General features: G+C 40.9%; 1 protein-coding gene across 3 annotated transcripts in view; it reads left to right on the top strand.

The window, feature by feature from the left end:
- Positions 1-448: 448 nt before the first annotated feature.
- The window catches only part of PPM1B (protein phosphatase, Mg2+/Mn2+ dependent 1B), a 49,301-nt gene continuing 29,738 nt past the window's right edge, over positions 449-20,011 (top strand). The window contains exons 1-2 of one of the 3 annotated variants that reach the window (XM_044429687.1): positions 449-704; positions 18,809-18,950. The gene's annotated coding sequence lies outside the window, so the exon portion shown is untranslated. Of the gene's footprint in view, positions 705-10,376; positions 11,641-18,808; positions 18,951-20,011 lie in introns of those variants that run through there. The other 2 variants (XM_044429689.1, XM_044429688.1) reach the window with 2 other exon arrangements.

The raw sequence follows: 20,011 nt of genomic DNA on the forward strand, positions 1-20,011 counted from the left end.
AAGTCAGTTTGTGTTTTAGTAAAAGAAAGAACTAGGGGAATTGGGGGGGGGGTTAATTGGCATTTAGTCTAGCCAATGAAATGCCATACTGCAGAGCCTGTGGGGGTTTTTTTTTAATTGCGCATAGGTGAGGACGGTGAAGAGAGTAGATTTAATTGACAGCTTCAGTGACCAATAGCTGCGAAGCTGAGGTAAACGCGTGCATTCAACGGGCATTTGAGGAAATGGTTAAGAAAGTAAGTGGCAAGTAATCGAGCCAATTGAGATGTAGGAAGCGAGAGCCTGTGTGGTAGAGAATCCAATGGAAATGTGGGTAGTAAGATGAGCTGTGAAGGACCGTCGTTGCGACCAATAGAGTTTAACGATTTTTTTTTTTTTAAGGTGCCGGCAGGACTCTATCCTCCGAGGTACTTGTAGGGAGGGGGCGCTCTTCCCCTCCTCCCACCCGGTGCATTCTGACGTTGCGCGGCGGGGAAGGAGGGAGGGCCCAGTAGCGGCCGCTGGGACGGGGGCTCCCAACATGTCGGTGCTGCTGTTTGCGCTTGGGCTGCGGGAGCAGAGGACGGTGGAGGGAGAAGCCGCGGCGTGAGGAGGAGATACTGCTCGAGCTTTAATCTTCCCCGTCGCCTCAGTGAGGGGAGACGGAGGCTGCCTTCGCGCGCGAGCACGGGGCTTTTAACCGAGTGAGGAATCTACGGCCGCAGGTATAGGCCCGAGCCGGCTCCGTCAGAGAAAAAAGCAGAGGGAGGGGGACAGGAGGATCTCGATCGTGTGGATGGGGCCTCGTCGGGCAGGAGGCCTCGAACACATTGAAGAGAGACGCGGGGTGTGGGGAAGAAGATGGCCTGGGCCTGGGCCTGGGCCTGCGCTGGCGTTACGCGGAGCAGCAGTAGCGGGGGCTTCTGCGTAGTGCGTAGTTCGCAGTAAGAGGAGGCGGAATGGCTGGATTTGTGTGTTCTCTTTAAGACTTATGGAGGAGGAGATTTGGCGGACGTCGGGCGGGCTGGGAATCCACCGGCTGGCGGGGTCTCCGATCCTCTGTCTCATGGTTGATTGTGTGGAGTGGGGTTGAAGCAGTGGGTACTCTTCGGGGCGTTCGTGTGAGATGTTCAATTTGGGGCCGGGTGTGTGTGGGGAGTGCAGTTGGAAGAGACTTCAGGGGAAAAAGGTTGGAATATGTGTTGAGGGAAGATTTTCTCGTTTGTTGTCTGAGGGAAAAGAGAAACCTGTGCTCACGGAGGTCCCCAGTTATGCTTGCCCCAGTTTATGTTAGGGTCCCGTTATTTGTGCCTAGGCCAGTGCCCAGAATCTCCCATTTCCAACGTGACGCCCACCCTAACCTGATACGTGCTTGTGTTTTAGTTGCGATCTCTGATCGCCTGGAATCGTTGACTCTGCAGGCCTTTAAGATGAGCTGAAGTGAGAAGTTCTTGTCTCTTGCTCTTAATATAAATTATAGATACTTAAAGGAACCATTTTTATGCTTTAGCTCTAATTAATGTATTTGCATCCAGATTATAGCTTTCATGCTGACATTGTATGTGGCAATTAGAAATATCTGTGGGGACATGTCTATCTCTGGATGGTTGATCGGGGTTCAAATCCTGGCTTACCTTATGAACTTGTTGGTTGTTTACTGTTCCGTGTTTATATATAAATGTTGGTAGCTTTATGCATTAAACATTTGGGCCCTTGAAAGTGAAAACATTATAAATGAAATTATCTTAAATGAAATTTCTCTATAATCTTATACTGCTTTCCATTTGAAAATGGATTAAATGGAAGGCACAATCTTGTTGGTCAGGGTTGAAAAGGGACTGTGATGGATAGGCAGATGGCTGAGATATCTTGACTTACCTCTCAAGAGCATTCCTGTAAAAAATATAGAATAACAAATGGTAACTTGCCTTCAGCCCATGTGCTATTGTGTTGAGGGCAGGGAATTTCTACAGTACTTATGTGCTACTGTATTAGAAAAAAAGAATGGGGACATACTTGCATGCTAAATATTAGATCAGGAATATGATCTTCAATCTGTGTTCATGACCTGTGTGGAAGGATGATCTTTCATTAAGTATATGAGGAGGACCTTTTATGTTCTCAAGGGAGGTTCATATCAGAATAAGCCATATATGCTAAAGCACTTATGATTTTGCAATGGTATCTATCTGATCCATGTATGAATGTAGTTGTAGCCAGGGTATCTGCACAACAGTACTAATGTGTTGTGTGTGGTGGAATCCCAAACCAAAGGGCTTCAGATGCCATGGGAAAGCTGACACATGTGCATGTGGTATATAAATATATATAGCTCAGTGGTTGGGTGCTTTGTCTCCCATGACACAGTCCTTTTATACCCCTGCTGTGTGTGGGATTGGCCATACAAAAAGCCATTAATGGAGGTGGAGTATCCTTATAGCTTGATAGTTAACTAGCATCCTTTGTAAATAACTCAAAAGCAACTCAGGGCACTATCCTTGCTGTGGAGACAGAATAGCTACTCCTCTCATATAAATGCAGTACATGGCTGCATCCCTTTGTAGAATCATAAATTAGTAGAGTTGGAAGGGCCTTATAAGGCCATTAGGTCCAACTCCCTGCTCAGTGCAGAACTCCAAAATAAAACATCCCAGACAGATGGCTGTCCAACTGCCTCTTGAATACCTTCCATGTGGGAGAGCCCACAGCCTCCCTAGGTAATTGGTTCCATTGCCATATTGCTCTAACAGTCAGGAATTTTTTCCTGATGTCTAGCTAGAATCTGTCTTCCTGTAACTTAAGCCCATTATTCCTTGTCCTGCATTTTGGTATGATTGAGAAGAGATCCTAGGCTTCCTATGTGTGACAGCCTTTCAAGTACTTGAAAGTGCTATCACAGTTCTCCTCAGGTTTCTGAAGGCTATACATGCCCAGCTCTTTCAATCTTCCCTCAGAGGGCTTTGTTTCCAGTCCCCTGATTATCTTTGTTGCCCTCCTCTGAACTTTTACCAGTTTGTCTACATTTTTCTTGAAGTATGGTATCCAGATCTGGACACAGTACTTGGGATGGGGCCTAACTAGTGTTGGATAGAGGGGAACCAGCTTATTTTATTTATTTAAAACATTTGTATGCTGCCCAATTGTGCCACAACAGCTCTGGGCTATTCACAACATGAGAAAAACACAATAAAAACATAATAAAAACCATAACACATTAAAAACAACAATAAAATATAAACATACAAACATACAAACAAAGGTTTATGGCAATTAGTTATTGAAATGTTTTTTTAAAAGGAAGGTTTTTGGCTGGTGCCGAAAAGAACTCCAGGAAGGTGCCAGGCGAATCTCCTTGGGGAGAGCGTTCCAAATATGAGGAGTGGCTGCAGAAAAGGCCCTCCTCCTAGCGGCCATCTCTCTCACCTCATGTGATTTAGAAGCAATACTTCTATTAATGGAGCCCAATATAGCATTAGCATTTTCTGCAGCTGCATCACATTGCTGATTCATATTCAGCCTGTGATCCAAGACAGTTCCTGTATCCTTTTCACTTGTAGCATTGTTGAGCCAAGCATCTTCATCTTGTAACTGGGCATCTCTTAGCCTCTTCCTCTCTGTATCCCAAATGCTTTTGTGGTACTGGACTATTTGCATGTGGAACAGCTGTTTTTTCGAACTGCTCTCGACATAACTGTTTCTGTAGTCTTGTAAAATATTTCATGAAAATTGGTTCTGGGTTCAAATGTACCATCAGCCTATAGTTTAAAGAAGCAAGAGTTCACAATCCAACAATAAACTATATGTTCTCTTTATGGGGTAGTTTTGGTTAACTAACTATAGTTTATTAGCATGGCCATATTCATACATTACAGCAACCAAGAATTCAGTCACCCATATCATAACTAACAGTTGCATGTGAACCAGGCTATTCATTCTATATACTAACTTTCTCTCTAGGCTGGCGACTGAGCACCATCTGGTACTACTAAAAGCGGTAGATTTTAGTAGTACCAGATAGGGCAAGTAAAAGCCCTATCTTGTAGTGCTTTTTCTTGCTGTTCCATATTCTGCTTTCTCCTTAAGGGTTAGGGCTAGAATCTATTGCTGCCCATTATCTGGTATATGGACCACTGACTAAGTTGCCACAGTTTGATTTTAGTTTGAGAAGTCAAAGAACAAGGGATGCTAACATCATGGGTACTTCTAAAGATATTAGCAACTTAGGAAGGAGAAGACTGATATTATAGAAGTAACATAGATCAGTTATAAACAAAAGAAAACTTTGGTTGTATAAAGTAACCAAAACTCCTTTTAAATATCTGGAGGTTGTACAGACAAAGTATTGTCCATTTGGCCTTCTTATATCTGCAGTCTTGAGTAATTAAGACTCTGCACTAGAGATGCTTAACCGTCTTGATAATTCTTGATTGTGTATATATTTATTACATATATTTAATAAATATTATGTAAGAATGCCTAGAGCATGTGAATAGAACAGCTGTGGAACTTTGAAGGACTTAGCTTTCCTCCTTGGCCCTTCTTCCTTTATTTCACAGTCCATGTTAAAGCTGAAGCTATTTTTAGTTCTGTTTTTAATCAGTGTTATGATTTATTTGTAACTTCAAAAAGTTTTGTAGATTTCCCAGGCCTTAAAGGCTAGGGAAGGGTTTTACCTCACTTCTGATTAGTCCTCTCTGCTGAAAGCTAGTGAAAGTAGGTAATCTATTGAAACATGAATTCCTTGTTTCTCTGGCATCTCCAGTCACACTTTTTTCCACTGTTGAAATTAAGATTACAAATTCTTTGGTGTAGAAACCATTGTCTTGCTTATGTTACTCTGTAAAACACAGTGTACTTTGGTCGCTTATACATACAGACCTTACAGTGGTTCAGAAAGAGGTTTATTTATTATATTTAGATCCTGTCTTTTTCCTGCAAGGAACTAAAGGCAGCTTGTATAATTTTCTTCTCCATTCTATCATAGCAATTGTGTGAGGTAGTTTAAGATGAGAGTCAGTCACTGACCCATAGTCACTCAATGAGCCTCCTGTCTTAGTGAGGACTAGAATCTGGGTCTCCCAGGTTCCAGCTCAGCACTAACTACTACCCCATGCTGGCTTTGGTGAATTTCTGGGAAAGCAAGTTCTGCAATGACTTGGGTCATGATGCAAGATGTTATTAACAAATGTACTGGTAGAAAGTGTTAGTGGACTAGAATGTATTCATTTGCCTTCACTGAAAAGCTCATTTAATATATATCAAGTAATTTGGGGCTCTGCCTGACTTTTATGGCTGTTTGATAGTTTCAGACAATTATTTGTAGTGTCACTACAGATAAGAAGTTGTAGTGTGATATCTGTAGTTGCAAAGTGAGTTTATCCAGGTGAATTGTGTTTTTATTTTATGGACCTCCTATGTTTCTATGCATTTTTTTTTTTTTTTTTGCTGCTTGAACAGATGCTATACAGAGCCAGCTTTCCCTGTAGTTTAAGCCATTGTATAATGAGTTAAAAGCAGCTATCAGACAGCAAGTTGTCAATAAGACCACTGTTAATGTACCTGGCAAAACCTTCATAGCCTTCATTTGAAAGGGAGCAAAAGGGAATGATATGTTCTTTACTTGTTCAGAAAGAATTAAGCTACATATGAAGAAGCATTTTCATATCAAGCATTTTGTGTGGCTGAGCAAATCACAAAAAGCTATCTTAGTTTCTTCTGTGGTGACCGCTCAGGTCAGGCTTGGCCAACCCACTTCTTATCATAGAACTAAATATGAGAGATTACAACTGTTCATTAGCTCTAAATTTGCTCAAGTACAGATATTGGTACATGCTGTTTTTAATGAAAACATGACACACACACACCACAACACCTAGGTTCCATGAAATTGTTCAGATCACTAGCTTCAAGGTCGGAAATCACTCTGACATCCAATCTCCCCACCCCTTGGAGCTGGCACAGTAAGACCTTTCCTGGCTGCTTCCCTGAGGTCACAGAGCAAACCCAGAGAAGGGGTCTAGTAGCTATCCTAGAGGGATAGAGTGTAGAACCCCATGCTGCCAACAAGCAATGTATCCTGGTGACACTTCAGCCTGCTTCCATTCCCCTCCAAACTGCTGCAGTCAGCCAGCCGAAATTGTCTGTGTAGCTGTTTTGCAGGACCGGAAGAGCACAGAGGTGACCTTTGATTTCATGTTTCTCCTGACTTGCCTAGGATGTCTGTAATCCTGTGAGTTTTGTGAAGTTAAGCATAATACTAATTTTGAAATGATCTTATATACTTGTGGTGATTTGGACAGTTTTGAGTGCTTTTTAGGCCCGATCCCCTCCCATTTAGAGGCCATTTATGCAAAATGTAGGACTTCTAACCTTGGTGTCAGATGGCAAGGTGCTCTTTTGCTGTTCAGGTGGCAAAATAATGGATCCAGAAGGTTTTTGTCCCTTTGAGTGGAAAATCTGACACACATGATATCTTTTGGTGCATACCAGAACAGCTGTTAAATTCTCCTGACATCCTGATCCAGAATTAAATGGTTCTGTGAATGCTACTATATATTTAAAGTGTTTGTTTGAATGACTTATAATTTATCTTAAAAGAAATTTAAGTTCATTACGTTAACAATAACAGAAGTATATGAATATCTGGAGGTACTTATTAGAATGTGCAATATCTCTTCACTAACATATGGATCTGAAATAGCCTTTGTCACAAATTGTTAGTCAGGGATCCACAAATGTACTTTAAAGTGGAAACTATAATCTGATGAACATATCCCCAGGCACAAAGCAAGATGGTGCTGAGGATTCATCTCTGATCCTGTGCTGGGTTTTGGAGGCATTTGAAAATAGTGGGACTTCTTAAGACTAAGAATGGCATCAGATAATAATAGACAATCTTATCCACCTCCTTAGGACATGGGCACTGGGGCAAATAGACAAAAGGGTATACTGGGAGGAGGAGACCTGTTGCAGAAGGATTCTTCACAAGGCTAAGGATGCTTATGAGCTGAGACCTGCAAAGAATATCAGGAGCAGAAAGGGTTTCTATCAACATGTAAATAGCAAGAGGAAGGGGAGACAGGCAGTGGGACCTCTTAATAAGGAGGAAGGGGATTCAGTGACTGATGTGAAGGAACAAGCACAGGTACTAAATGATTATTTAGCCTCTGTGTTCTCCCCAAAGCAGGACAGGGGAGATCCACATGGGGATCAGAGGACGCTGGGGACTTAGGGGCACAAATTGAAGTCATCCCCCCTAGAAGTCGAGGAGCTCTGCAGGGTACTGGACACTGCAAGGGTGCCAGGCCCTGATGGGTTACACCTGAGAGTGCTTTGGGAGTTGGCGGGGGTCCTCTTGCGCCTGCTGGCCTCCACTTTTGAGACCTCATGGAGAACGGGTGAGGTTCCAGAGGACTGGAGGGTGGTGTCAGTGGTCTCAATTTTCAAAAAGGATGGGTAGTAGAGGGGACATGGGGAATCGGTTAGCCTTACGTTCATTATTAGATCGGTTAGCCTTACGTTCGGTTAGCCTTACGTTCATTGTAGGAAAGGCTCTGGAGTCCCTAGATAGGGAAAAAAGATTGGCAGCCACACAACATGGCTTCCGCAAAACCAGGTCCTGCCTGACAGACCTTGTGTAATTCTGCGACAAGGTTTCAAGGTGGTTATATGGAGGGGATGCAGTCGATGTGGTTTCCCTTGATTTCAGCAAGGCCTTTGCCAAAGTGCTGCATGATATCCTGGTTGAGAAATTGAGGAGTGTTGGGATAAACCAATGCACTGTCCAGTGGATTAGGGCATGGTCGACTGACCAAAAGCAGAGGGTAACTATTAGTGTGGAATCATCAGGATGGCAGCAGTGACAAGCGGGGTCTCCTAGGGCTCTGTCCTGGGACTGATCTTATACAATCTTTTCATAAATGTCATAGAAGAAGGGGTGAACAGTCTGCTGATCAAATTTGTAGACGATACTAAAATGGGGACAGTGGCCACAACTGGAGAGCAGGTACTCCAGATCCAAAAGGATCTGGACAGACTATGGAAGTGGGCAGGAGACAACAGGATGGTGTTCAGTGTGGATAAGTGCAAGGTCTTGCACTTGGGGCATAGAATAGGTGTCATAAGTACTAGTTAGGGGATAAGTGGCTGGAAAGCAGCACCTGTGAAAGGGATCTCAGGGTGTTGGTTGACTGCAGACTGAACATGAGTCAGCAGTGTGATGCGATGGTTAAGAGGGCGAACGCCACCCTTGGTTGCATAGCCAGAAGTGTGGCTTCTAGATCGAGAGAGGTATTACTGCCACTCTATATGACTCTGGTGTGCCCACAACTGGAGCATTGTGTTCAGTTCTGGGCTCCACATTACAGGAAGGATATAGCCAGGTTAGATTCAGTGCAGTGTAGGGCCACAAGGATGGTGGCCAGATTACAGGGAAAGCTGTATGAGGTGAGACTGAGGGAACTAGGTCTTTTCAGCCTGGAGAAGAGGAGAGTGATGGGATCTGTTGGCGACGTATAGACATGAGGGGTTGTCACACGGAGGTGGGTAGAGACCTGTTCTCCACTGCAGAGGAAGGCAGGATGCACTCCAACGGAGCCAAGTCCAAGGAACCATGGTTCAATTTGGATGCCAGGAAGTACTTCCTGACAGTTAGGACCCCTAGGGTATGGAATGGGCTTCCATGGCAGGTGGTTGATGCCCCATTGTGAGGGAGATAGGCTGGACATGCACGTGGTAGGCATGTCATGAGCAGAGCTGGCTGGAGCTGGGGGTCAGACTAGATGGCCTGGGAGACTCCTTCTGACTTGCTCAGTTTCTTTGTTATCCTTAGAGGGTCAGGGTCAGTGATCTTGCCTGGCTACCAAGGTTAGAATTAGTAGGATCTTTGCAATTAGTAGCAGCTTGCTGCATGAAATGTGCATTTTCTAAGGTAGGTCTGTAAAAATCACCGATTCTTGGACACTTAACTGCTGTGTAGCACTGGTCATTACTAACACAATTTGGATTTGAGTTTATTTGCTTAAATGCTAAGTCAGATGCCAAAGTAGTGTAAATTTTGAGTTCTCTTAAGTTTTGCACAGATGTCTTGGTGTTTGGTGGGTAGGGGAAAAATCAATATCTGTATCATTCATTTGACACTTCTGTTAGAACATGAAATAATAAACCTGTTCTGACATATTAACAATTAGAGAGTTGTTAAGATGATACTCAAAATCCATTGTGCCAAGGAGTATGTTTAAATTTATCAATTTTTCCTTTGTATGTGTGATGCTTGTGTCTCACTAGTACATACTAAAAAGCTGCTACTATGATCAGGTGATCATAATAGTAGCTTGAATTATTAGGCAGCAGGTACCAGCATGCCTGCTGGCTCCCACTTCATTCACAACAACTGAGGGTTTTAAAACCTGTGATGTTGTGGTATGAATCATACAAGAGAGGGAGGTATCAGTAGACATGAGAAAATCAAGGATTAAAAGGGAGGATGGCAGAGAAACCCCCAAAATGTTGAAATGTCAAAAAGGAATAATTGAGAAATAGGTTTCTGTTTACAAGATCTGAAGGAAAAATAAAAAATAAAATCTTGTCTCTACTGCTTTATATAACAAATAATGGAAGAAGATAGGCACAAAACTTGTAAGCTTGGAAGTCTCTTCTTGATTCCAGTCCATTAGGTAAATCAAGTGTGTTTCTGCATGTTTCTGTATTTTCCTTCAAACACAGCACCAACATTCTGTGACAGAGTTTACTTTTAAAATCCATTCTCTTCCCCTTTAGTTTTAGAGAATCTTATAACTTCCATTGTATTCCAGTAAGCTCTGTTTAATTTCCCTGGGTGTTTATGCAGGTCAGTCACCTTTCTTTGACTAGCAAAGATGATGAGGATCTTTGTGATTTTGCCCATGCTACCATCAGTAACACCCTTTCAAAATGTGCAAGTAGCACATTAGTTCTTTACTGTCACTGGTTTGCCACCCTTTAAAAATTGCACTCAAAATTCTTTTGCTAGTTCTTTTTAATGAGTTTTGCATAGCTTCAAAGTTGCTACAGTTCTGCAGTTCTGAACATGGGAAGTCTCATCTGGCCTATGTTTTGGTGGAGGTGTGGTTCAGACAAACCCTCTCAGAATCTTTCTCTAGCATCTTTGGACTTCCTCTCATGCTTGGATCTGCCCTGCCATGCAATGCAGGCCAAGAGGAAGTCCTCAAATGCTTGTGGATCCCCAGTTGGACAACCAGCAATCTTTCCAGCAGCTTCATGATGTGAAAGTGGGGTTCTGTTAGCCAGTGTACGAGGTACTATTCTCACTGGGCTAAATTCCTGGTGAGCACCCTGTGAAATTGGGAGTGCTCACCAGGAACTTGGGCTCTGGGCTGCTGAACCCAGGGAATCCACGGGATGCCTACCCCCAAATGAATTCCCCAAACACCCCATGGGGGGGGGGGCTACCTGCTTTCAAAGTGCATCAAGTACCAGTGCTGAACATTGACACAGAGAGGCTACAAATGAATTTACTCTTAATTCTGTTTTACTCTGATACCTGTCAAAAGGTGATCTGTCAAGGGCAAGCAAAGTGATGGAAAGAGGTACTTTTCTCCCCTTTGCAATGAGATTCTCAGGGTTTTAAGTGTTGCATAATGGTTTTGAAGGAATTTAATGCTAATATTTCATGTTTTGTTAACCTATGTAAGTTGCCTTGTGAGTTATAAGCTGGACTAAAAAATATAAAGAAAATTATTATTTTTAAATGGGGTGGGGGATCAACTTAACAGGAATTTCCAACATTGCCCACAAAAAAGAGAAAAAATATAGAGATTTATTGTGATGTCACTTCATGACAGGAACCATTTTTTCAGAGCTGTCAGTTTTAAGTCAGGCCTTTTTTAGTTTGTAACCAAAACCAAATATTAAAGTACTGCAGTGGACAGTTTAATTGACAGATAATTTTCTGAACGGTTATTTTTCCAACTTTTATTACTTCCTCATGTCTGTAGAAAGCCTATATTTTCATGTCTCCTCCTGTATTTCTTGACTGTTAAGCGTAAACTAGGGATGGAGAACCTCTGGGCCACTCATCATACCTGGCCCAACATTTGGCCCATAGGGTTTTGAGCAAGGAACTTTCCCTAATGCCTCACCTCTTTGTGCTTGGCTGACAGATATGCAATAGAATTTGTCGTGTAGTTTGTAATGACTGTAGCCAAGATTTGAATGCACCATAATTAAGGATGACTGGTTAGTACTCTATGCTGAAGGTCGAGAAGCAGGGTAAAGTCTCTGTAGCATAAGTTGTGTTAGCTTATGTTAGTGTTTCAAGATAAATCTGTGCTGGAAAGGGGATTTTCCCCAGGTAATAAGTGCAAGATGGAGCAATTTACTTACTAAAATCACATTTATGGCTTAATGTTGATATGCCACCTGGTTCTAACTGATTGCTATTTTGGACCCTTTCGAAGAGTCCTTTGGTTGCACATACCACCCTGTGTGCAGGAGAAACCTTCTGGAAAAGGATGGATTAAATATGTGAAAAAAGGGGCAACAGAGTGAAGACCAGTCAAGAATACAGCATCTGAAACCAAACATAAGCTGCTACTTTCCTCGAAATTGTATGGATAAAAATAGACTACCATTACATAAGAAGGACCACACATGATGTTCTAGGTATGTGTCATAAGTTAAGCCATTAACAGTGCAGTCCAGGATGGTTGTCCATAACCCTTCAGACTTAAAGGATTAGGGTTAGCCTGTCTGTGCAGAGTGAAAGAAACATGGAGATGATCTTCCCTTCTGTGATTCTCCCATCCTGCAAATCGGAGGCTTGATTTAAGGCCACCTAGCTGCAGTGCTTCAGACAGTAAGTTTTCTAGGAGATGTTGGTTAAGGTAATGAGAGTTGTAGGCCAAAGCATCTGGACCCATAGCACATGTCATGTACTTTCCCTTACATTCATATGGCAATTCATCCTGGGCAGTTAGCTGTGGAGGACTGTTGTGTTATTTGAACCCCGAGCCTTTTCCATGGGCTGGCTTATTTTTCTAGAACTTGCCATGTCCCATATGAGTAGTCAGTTTAGTTCCCCTGTGTATTTCAGCATTAGGGAAAGTCAGAAGAAAATGGAGAAACAGTGAAAATGGAGCATGGGGAGCCAAAGGAATAAATATACAGATGTACGTCTTTCTTGATGTGAACTTCTTGGTTTTAAGCAATCAACTGATAATTCCTAGCATTCTCCACTCCTTAACACTTTTCCAATGCTCTAGCTTCTCCAGAAAGGGAGATGCTAATTCCCCCCCCCCCTTTTTACAGCTTTTGGTTTTTCTTTGGAGGGGGTTGTAGTTATTGCAGTTCTCTGGCAGTTTTTTAAAAAGCAGCAAAATGTATGCAAATTTAATGGATGGGAAGCAAGCAGAAGCAACATTTATGTAAATAGCCACCCCCCCCCCAAAAGAAAAACCTTTGAGGGTAATGGAAATGGATGGGACTAATGGGATGACTTTGTCCACCCTAAAGTGGCCCCATTCACTTCATCTCATGCAACCAACTTTTCAGGGTAGTTTAAAATTCCAGTCTTTTTTAAAAGGGCAGTAATTATCCAAAAGAGGGAGTGAATGTCTCTTTTCTGGAGGGGCTAGAAAGTTGGGGGTTGAAAAGGTAGAAGGGTCTAAGAAGTATCAGTTTAACAAAATTGAGATGATCACATCACCAAGGGGGAAGTATCTGTGTGTGCTTTCTACTTTGACTCCCCACTCCATCTAACATGCTATTGACTTGCCCTGTTTGGTCCCTCCTTTCTCTTACTATTAGTTCTCTCACAGTTGTTCACACCTGATTCTTTTGCCAGTTAAAACACACCAGAAAAGTAGGTAAGATTTGACCAGGTAAGACTATGTATATCAAGCAGCCCAAAGTGTGCACTTGTGAAAAATTAACAAAAATAATAATTCTTATGACAAAGAATTGTGACTAGAATTGCTTGTTTTTGAGGCACCAAACAAGAAAGCTGCAGACTTCTGGGAGCAGGGAGGGGTCTGGGACAAGGAGACCAGACAGGCTTTGCCATGAACTCCCCTAGGTTATATGCTGGTGTCAACTGGAAGTATGAGGAAGAAGGGGAGAGAGCAAGCCAGAGAAATCCTGATCATGTATTTGAAGTACTCTAGGTTGTGCTGTGAATAACTAGCCACCATAGCTTACATACAGGCTTGCTTAGAGTGATGTGTGAATGCACCTGTTGTTTATATGTAGAAAAAGTCAAGAGTAGTGAAAACTTGCATGCTGTTACAAACTTGGTGCTATTCAGATACATTGGTACCTTGGCTCACAAACTTAATCCGTTCCAGGACTCTGGTCGCAACTCAAATTGGTTGTGAGCCAAGTCAAATTTCCGCATAAGAGCCAATATGGTGTAGTGGTTAAGAGCATGGGACTGGGACTCAGATGATCTGGGTCTAGTCCCCACTCAGCCGTGGAGCCAACTGGGTGACTTTGGGCCAGTCACAGACTCTCAGCCCAACCTACCTCACAGGGTTGCTGTTGTGGGGATAAGAGGGAGGAGGAGAATGCTGTAAGCTGCCTCGAGTCCTTTGTAGGAAAAGGCAGGATATAAATCAGATAAATACAGTTAAATGTAAATAAGGTTAATCCATTGTGTAAATATTTTTTTAATAACAGAAGACGTGTGCAATCGCATGCGATCGAAGAGATGGGTTTGATTGCAGGTGTGCTCATGCAGGGAAGATGGGCGCGATTGCGGGCGTGCTCGGGGGGGAGACGGGCACGATTGCTGCCATCTCCCCCCCCCCCCCCAGCACAACCGCGATCGTGCCTGTGGAGGGAAGATGGGCATGATCACAATTGTCACCCAATGTGGAGTTCACGACCTGAGGAAAATTTTTTCTGAAATTTCTGTTTGCGACCCAATTTGGTCATGAACTGAGGCATTCGTGAGCCGAGGTATCACTATACGACTGTATCTTGATTAGAACTTCAGGCATTCTTCAGTCCGTATAGCTGGAATGTACCAGTATGGGGAAGGATGCACTAAATTAATTTTAGCAGTCAAAAACACCTGACTTCCAATGAGGTGGTTGGGCACTTTCAGTTTTGATATCACAGTTCCATTTCACACTGAGACGTATGTATATCAATAGGTGAATTGTCTGTGAAACATGGATTTCAGTCTTGAAATGGCTAAGTGTACCTAAGACTGGTATCTAGGTTACTGTGTCTAGTGCTGGCCACCAAGATTTAAGAAAGCTGCAGAAGATTCTAAAGTGTCCAAAGGAGAGCAACGAAAATGATTTGGGGTTTGGAAATAATGCCCTGTGAGGAGAGACTGAGAAAACTGGGTATGTTCAATTTTGAGGAAAGAAGACTGAGGGGGGACATGATATCCCTTTATAAGTACCTTAAAGACTTTCATAAAGAGGAATGTCAGTATCTCATCTCATTTGTACTAGAGAGTAGAACATGGAACTCAAGTTGTGATAGCTCAGATTCAGGCTAGATATCAGGGAAATTTTCCTCACTGCCAGAGCAATGCGACAGCAGAACCAGATGCCTAGAGAGGTCATGGCTTTCCCACACTAGAGACATTCAAAAAGAAACTGGACAATCATCTGGGTGGAATGGTATAAATTGGTGACCTTCAAAAGCAGGGGGCTGGACCCTATGACCTTCATGACTCTTCCGACTCTACTATTCTATGACTGATTTTTACTTATGAACTTACATAGTGGAAAATTTTTAGTGGAAAAAGGAAGTACTCATATCACTGCTTGATACTAAGATTCAAATTAAAGAAGTGTTCAGAATCTGAAAGGCTTGAATGCTGCTAGGTAGCTACAATTTGCAGTCTATTTCAGTGGCCTTCTTTGTAAGTCATTATGAGACTGACAGCTTTTCATGATGCTTTCCTAAGTTAGTGCTTAGCAGTTTTTCAAAAATTAATTTCTGGTTTAAGGAACTGTTAAAAATATTGAGCTGGGTCCCTTGGCTGTTTTTGTTGCTCTGGCCAGTCCATAATATATGGATTCAACTTGGAATGTGGCAAATATCATTTGAGTCTTTAGAGTAGTAATCTGAAATCTCAGGGACAGAGTAATACTGTTGGTGGTGGTGGTGGTGTTTTTCAGTGATGAAAAATATTGTTTCACCTAGGAGCCAGGGTAGCAAGCATTGAAAACCTTACAGAAGGTGAGAAAGGGCTCTAAGGTGAGATAAGTTAGGGCTCTAACTTTGTGTCAGATCTTGATAGATGACTGTATAGATTTAAGAAACTCAGAAGTGGGACATGAGGATGATAGTCCTCTTTCACTATTCCCCAGTGATTGGTATTCAGAAGCATCTGAATATATGCTCATCATGAATATTACTTATTTTACATGGATTTATCTAATCCCCATTTAAAGCCGTCAAAGCTGAAGATCATCCATTAGGCATTGTATGAAGAAATATCTAATTGTGTTGGTCCTGAATCTTTCTCTAGATGTCATTCAGTTCTGGTATTTTGGAGGAGAAAAACATCTATTGACTTTTACCATATCCCTCCTATTCTGACCCAAAAGCCTTAAATTACTGTCTCATAGTGGAGTTGCTCCAGCCCTCTTATCATTTTTTGTTTCTGCTCGTTTGCCACTTGTTCAGTTCTAATTTTTTTTTTTTTTGGTTTGGCAGTGGGAAATGTACAAAGTTTTCAAACTGTTGTCACACCATGGATTTATTTAAAGGCATACCAATGTTGCCAGTTTTATTTCTGATCTGTGTCCTAATGATCCCTAATGTGGAATGTACCACTGTCAAGTCTTTAGGTCTGAAACTGAAAAAGTCCATTGAACCTGCCCCATTGTAGAAGTGTTTCTGTTCATTCGTAGCTGCATTAAGAACTCCAAACTCCATTTTGAGCTAGTAAAGGGTACTTCTTGTACATGGGTTGCCAGCATACTTGCATTCTGAGCTCCCTTTGGAAGAAAGATTCAAAATGTTGTCAAGAGTGGTAATTAGTTGTTTCTTTTAAATTAATTGTTTTTGTTTTGGAATGTCATCTGATTCTTTTGTAATTAGTTTAAATTTAAAACTTGTGGATGAGTAAGTATGTTCTCAGAATGTTAAGACTTGAAAAATATTTGGCTGAGTCTTTTTTGAGTTGCTAAATGCACTCTAATGTGTGCTAAATTAAATTAATTTAATTTTTTGATTTTCTTCTTTGAGACCAAATGGAAGTGTGTGAGATAAAACTCTTCAAGTAAAATTAATATTTTTGTGTTGCCTTTGTTTTTATTTGATAGTAAACATGACCTCATTGCTTTCACTCTAGAGTGTGCAGTATAGTTTTATTCTAATAAATAAAATAATTGGTTGGTAGTGTGTGTGGGGGAATTCTGTTAGTACCTTATAGTACCACTGCCTTGCTTTTCATTAGTTTGCCTCAGTTTCCAACTCATTTGGGGTGAAGCTTGAGCGAAAAGGCCCTACCATGCATTTTATTGCACAGTTAAGTTGGCCAGTGTCATGGGATATTATGTTGGCTGGCTGCTGTTACCAGGGATACCTAGGATGCAGATTCTAGAAGCTCTTGGAAAGAATAAAAAGGCAGTTGTTTAGTCTGGGAGCATCATTTGCAGAGAGCATAGAAAAAGTTTGGCTCTTTTGGTGAGTGAAGTAAATAGTAGAATATCCATCTCTAGTTTAAGTTTCCTTTCCCAGAGAGAAAAATGGAGAGAGATCCTGTTTCTACTCAGGCATGCATAAATCGTTGAATAATGCGGTGGTGGTTGAAGGGGTATCATCTTCAATTTTCCAGAGTTAGATGTTGGGGTAAAAAAGACATAGAATCATGACTTTAAATGAGGGATTCTTCACTATGGATCACATATCCTTAATATTCAGGATAATTATTTAAATTATTCTTAGTACTGCAATTTTGTATCAATATGCAAAAATCAAAGAACATCTGTTTTACTGTAATAATTTTGCAACCGCTGCTCAAGTTGCAGCTTGCCTGAGCTGAATAGTAAACTGGCTGCAGCACTACTGTTAAGAAACATTGTGTGGTGCTATGCGTCCCTATGGCTTCTGGCTTTATGACTTTTATGTTCAGAAGATAGAATTGTGCACAGTTGCTGTAGTGCTGTGTTTTTGGAGCTGGGGAAATTCACTATGATGTTCTCCTTTCCTTTCAGTATGAACCATAGCTTACAATAGCTTTTCTTTCATGTAAAAAAATGTTTACTATTTTCCTACTTTCATAATTAACTTGGTAAAAAACCTGATTTTTTTCCAGGTGTGTTCATAAGTTTGGACCAGTGCCTATGATATAAACATAACATATAGACAAAACCAATTTTCAGTGCTGCTATTCTGTCTTACTATGAAAGTGCTGAAACCATTTCAGTCTGTGCTATTCCATTTTTTGCATTATTAATAAAGGTGAATTATTTTTTTAATTATGAGCTCTTGTTAAACTAAAGATGTGTGTTTGTAATGTTCTGTTTTGTATCAATGGAAATTAAGTTCAGATTGTCATTAACATATTTATTCTGTGAGATAAGGAAAACTAGCACTTAAGGCTAGTTTAGGCTATACATATAAGGGCCTCAATAGCTGAGCTTAGTCTTTAAAATGTAGCAGGACAGGACCATGCCATCCTTCCCAATTATCAGTCCAATCTGTTTTTGAAACCTTTGAGTTGATTCAGTGGAAATCTGTAGTTTAATAAGACAAGGGTAAAACATTTCTTCTCACTGAGCTTTTGTAGTGGCAGAACCCCTTATGGGTAGGGCAGTTATCCATAAAGGTTTAACTGGATAAGGTTACCTGATTCTCAAGTAATGCCCGTTCATGGCTTACACAACCCAACAACATGTCATGGTTTAAATTCTGGGTTCTTTGTCCCACAATAATCCAGGATTCAGGTTGTCATCTTGCATCAGGCAGCCCAGGAACTAAGTTGTTGAGGAAAGCTAATGTAAAGCAGAAGTGGTAGATGTGCAGGAGGAACCCCAGGTGGTTTAACTTACATGTGCAAATTGGGCCAGTATGTTAATTTGGTCAATCAGTGGGTTTACAGTTATCACATTCTATGGTTTTGGGGTCCATATTTATGCACTTTCCTTGGAAGCAAGTTCATCTTGTGGTTTACTCATAATTTTTGGTAGACAATATACCTAAAAGCTTGCAACATTATCTGTTTTGAGGAACTTGTGGTCTAAGTGAGTGAGAATCAGTGAGAAAATAGGGATGGTGCATAAGCCTCCAGATCAGATTTTGGGGGGTACAGTGAGCTTTCGTGCAGGAGAGAGGAAGCAGAATTTATGTTGCATAAATGAAAGTTTACTTCTGTGGTGTTCAATCTTGTCCTTAATGTTTATGGTAGTATTATAGGCTAGAGATGAAGAAATTTCCCCTTTGGATTCAGTATGGTTGCAATAATGGAGCATCTATCCAGAATGCTTAATGTGTAAAAACTACAAGTATTCTTGGATGTTTAATGAAGTAGAAATGTGTAATTCTTTTTCTTATTAGTTCTACACCTCTGGAGCTCCAGTTCATTTATGTAGGATTAAAGGATATTTTTAGGCTATATTGCATAGCTGCTCTGTAAGCAAGCAATTTCTTAGGCAGATATAAGTTCTAGCTGTTTCACAGACATAACCAAAAATGATCTAATGTTAATCGTGATTTAAATTGATAAACAATTACGAGCTTTCCGTGTTCCTGAAACATATATTAGAATAATTTGTAGCTGTAGCAATATAAGCAAAATTTACCACATTCCTAATTTGCTAATTCTTTTGTAAGAGGTGTTAATAACTGTTGCTTTTTCTCTTAGGAAATTCCAAGAGAAAGCAAATGTTGCATCCTGCATTATCAGAAGGCTTTAAAGCATAATCTCTTCTGTACCTGTTGGCTGAAGGAATGTAAACTCTAAGGTTTTTAATCTGCACTCAAATTGGCAGAACTGCAGTTGACAGGTAAGTAATGTTTTACTGTGGACTGGATGAAATTGAATGCATAAATGGTCTTTCTTCGGATATTAGAATCCCATGCATTAATAAATTTGTTTTGGACAGATACGTGCAAGACAAGTTATATTTCCTTAAATATTCTCCACTATATTTTGAACAAGGTCATACTATGCTTCGAAGTTGCCTGTCATCGCTATAGTTATAAACGGGGCAAAGGCCATTGGTTGAGCTATGATAACTAAATGTATATTTCTCACACAGATAAGCACTATGAAATTGCCTGCCCCTACCCCAGTGAGATTCTAATAGCCAGAAATGGTACCTACATCCTTCAGATCTCAATTAGGTAGTTTCTACACAATAAGAACCCCCTTTTTTGCTTTCTGCACTACAATCATACACTATAATCTTCTGTAGAGCTAGAGTTGGCAGTTTGTGAACATTCTCATGGCATCAAACCATGGTTCAGCATTTGTGTGAACTGGCCCATTGTTGTTCGCTTCCAGTTACCAATTTTTACTCATCTCAACCTCACACAGGATTTATGAGGTCAAATTAAATAGTATAGATTTTGCAAATAAGCCTGTGTACAATGCACATGGAACACAACTCAAATCCTTATGAGTCCTTTGCAAAATACTTTACTATTGAGCAGCAGTGCTTTCTTTTAAATGGTTGATTTAAAAGTAACCTGCCTTTTAATATTTACTTATTTACAACATTTGTGTACCACTCTACTTGTATACAGATTCCAGAGCAGGGAAGAATAAAAAGATGACAAGAGTAAAGAACAAAGCCTATATTAAAGTTTAAAATAAAAAGGATATCAGTAAAAAGTGGCTGGTCAATCAAGGAAGGCTTCTTGAAATGATGTTTTCAGGAAGTTTTGGAAGCAACTCAATATTGGTGCATGCATTTTACTCATAACTGATGAATTTAAGTGAAATCCTTAATGTAATTATGGTTCATTCTAGGATTGTACAACTGTACAGTGACTATAACTGAGAAATAAGCAAGTTTGCTTATCTTTATTTATAAAAGCAACACTTCCCCTACACACTGTATAG

Source organism: Varanus komodoensis, unplaced genomic scaffold, assembly GCF_004798865.1.
Source record: "Varanus komodoensis strain SLA01 unplaced genomic scaffold, ASM479886v1 scaffold2, whole genome shotgun sequence".
NCBI classification, from domain to species: domain Eukaryota; kingdom Metazoa; phylum Chordata; class Lepidosauria; order Squamata; family Varanidae; genus Varanus; species Varanus komodoensis.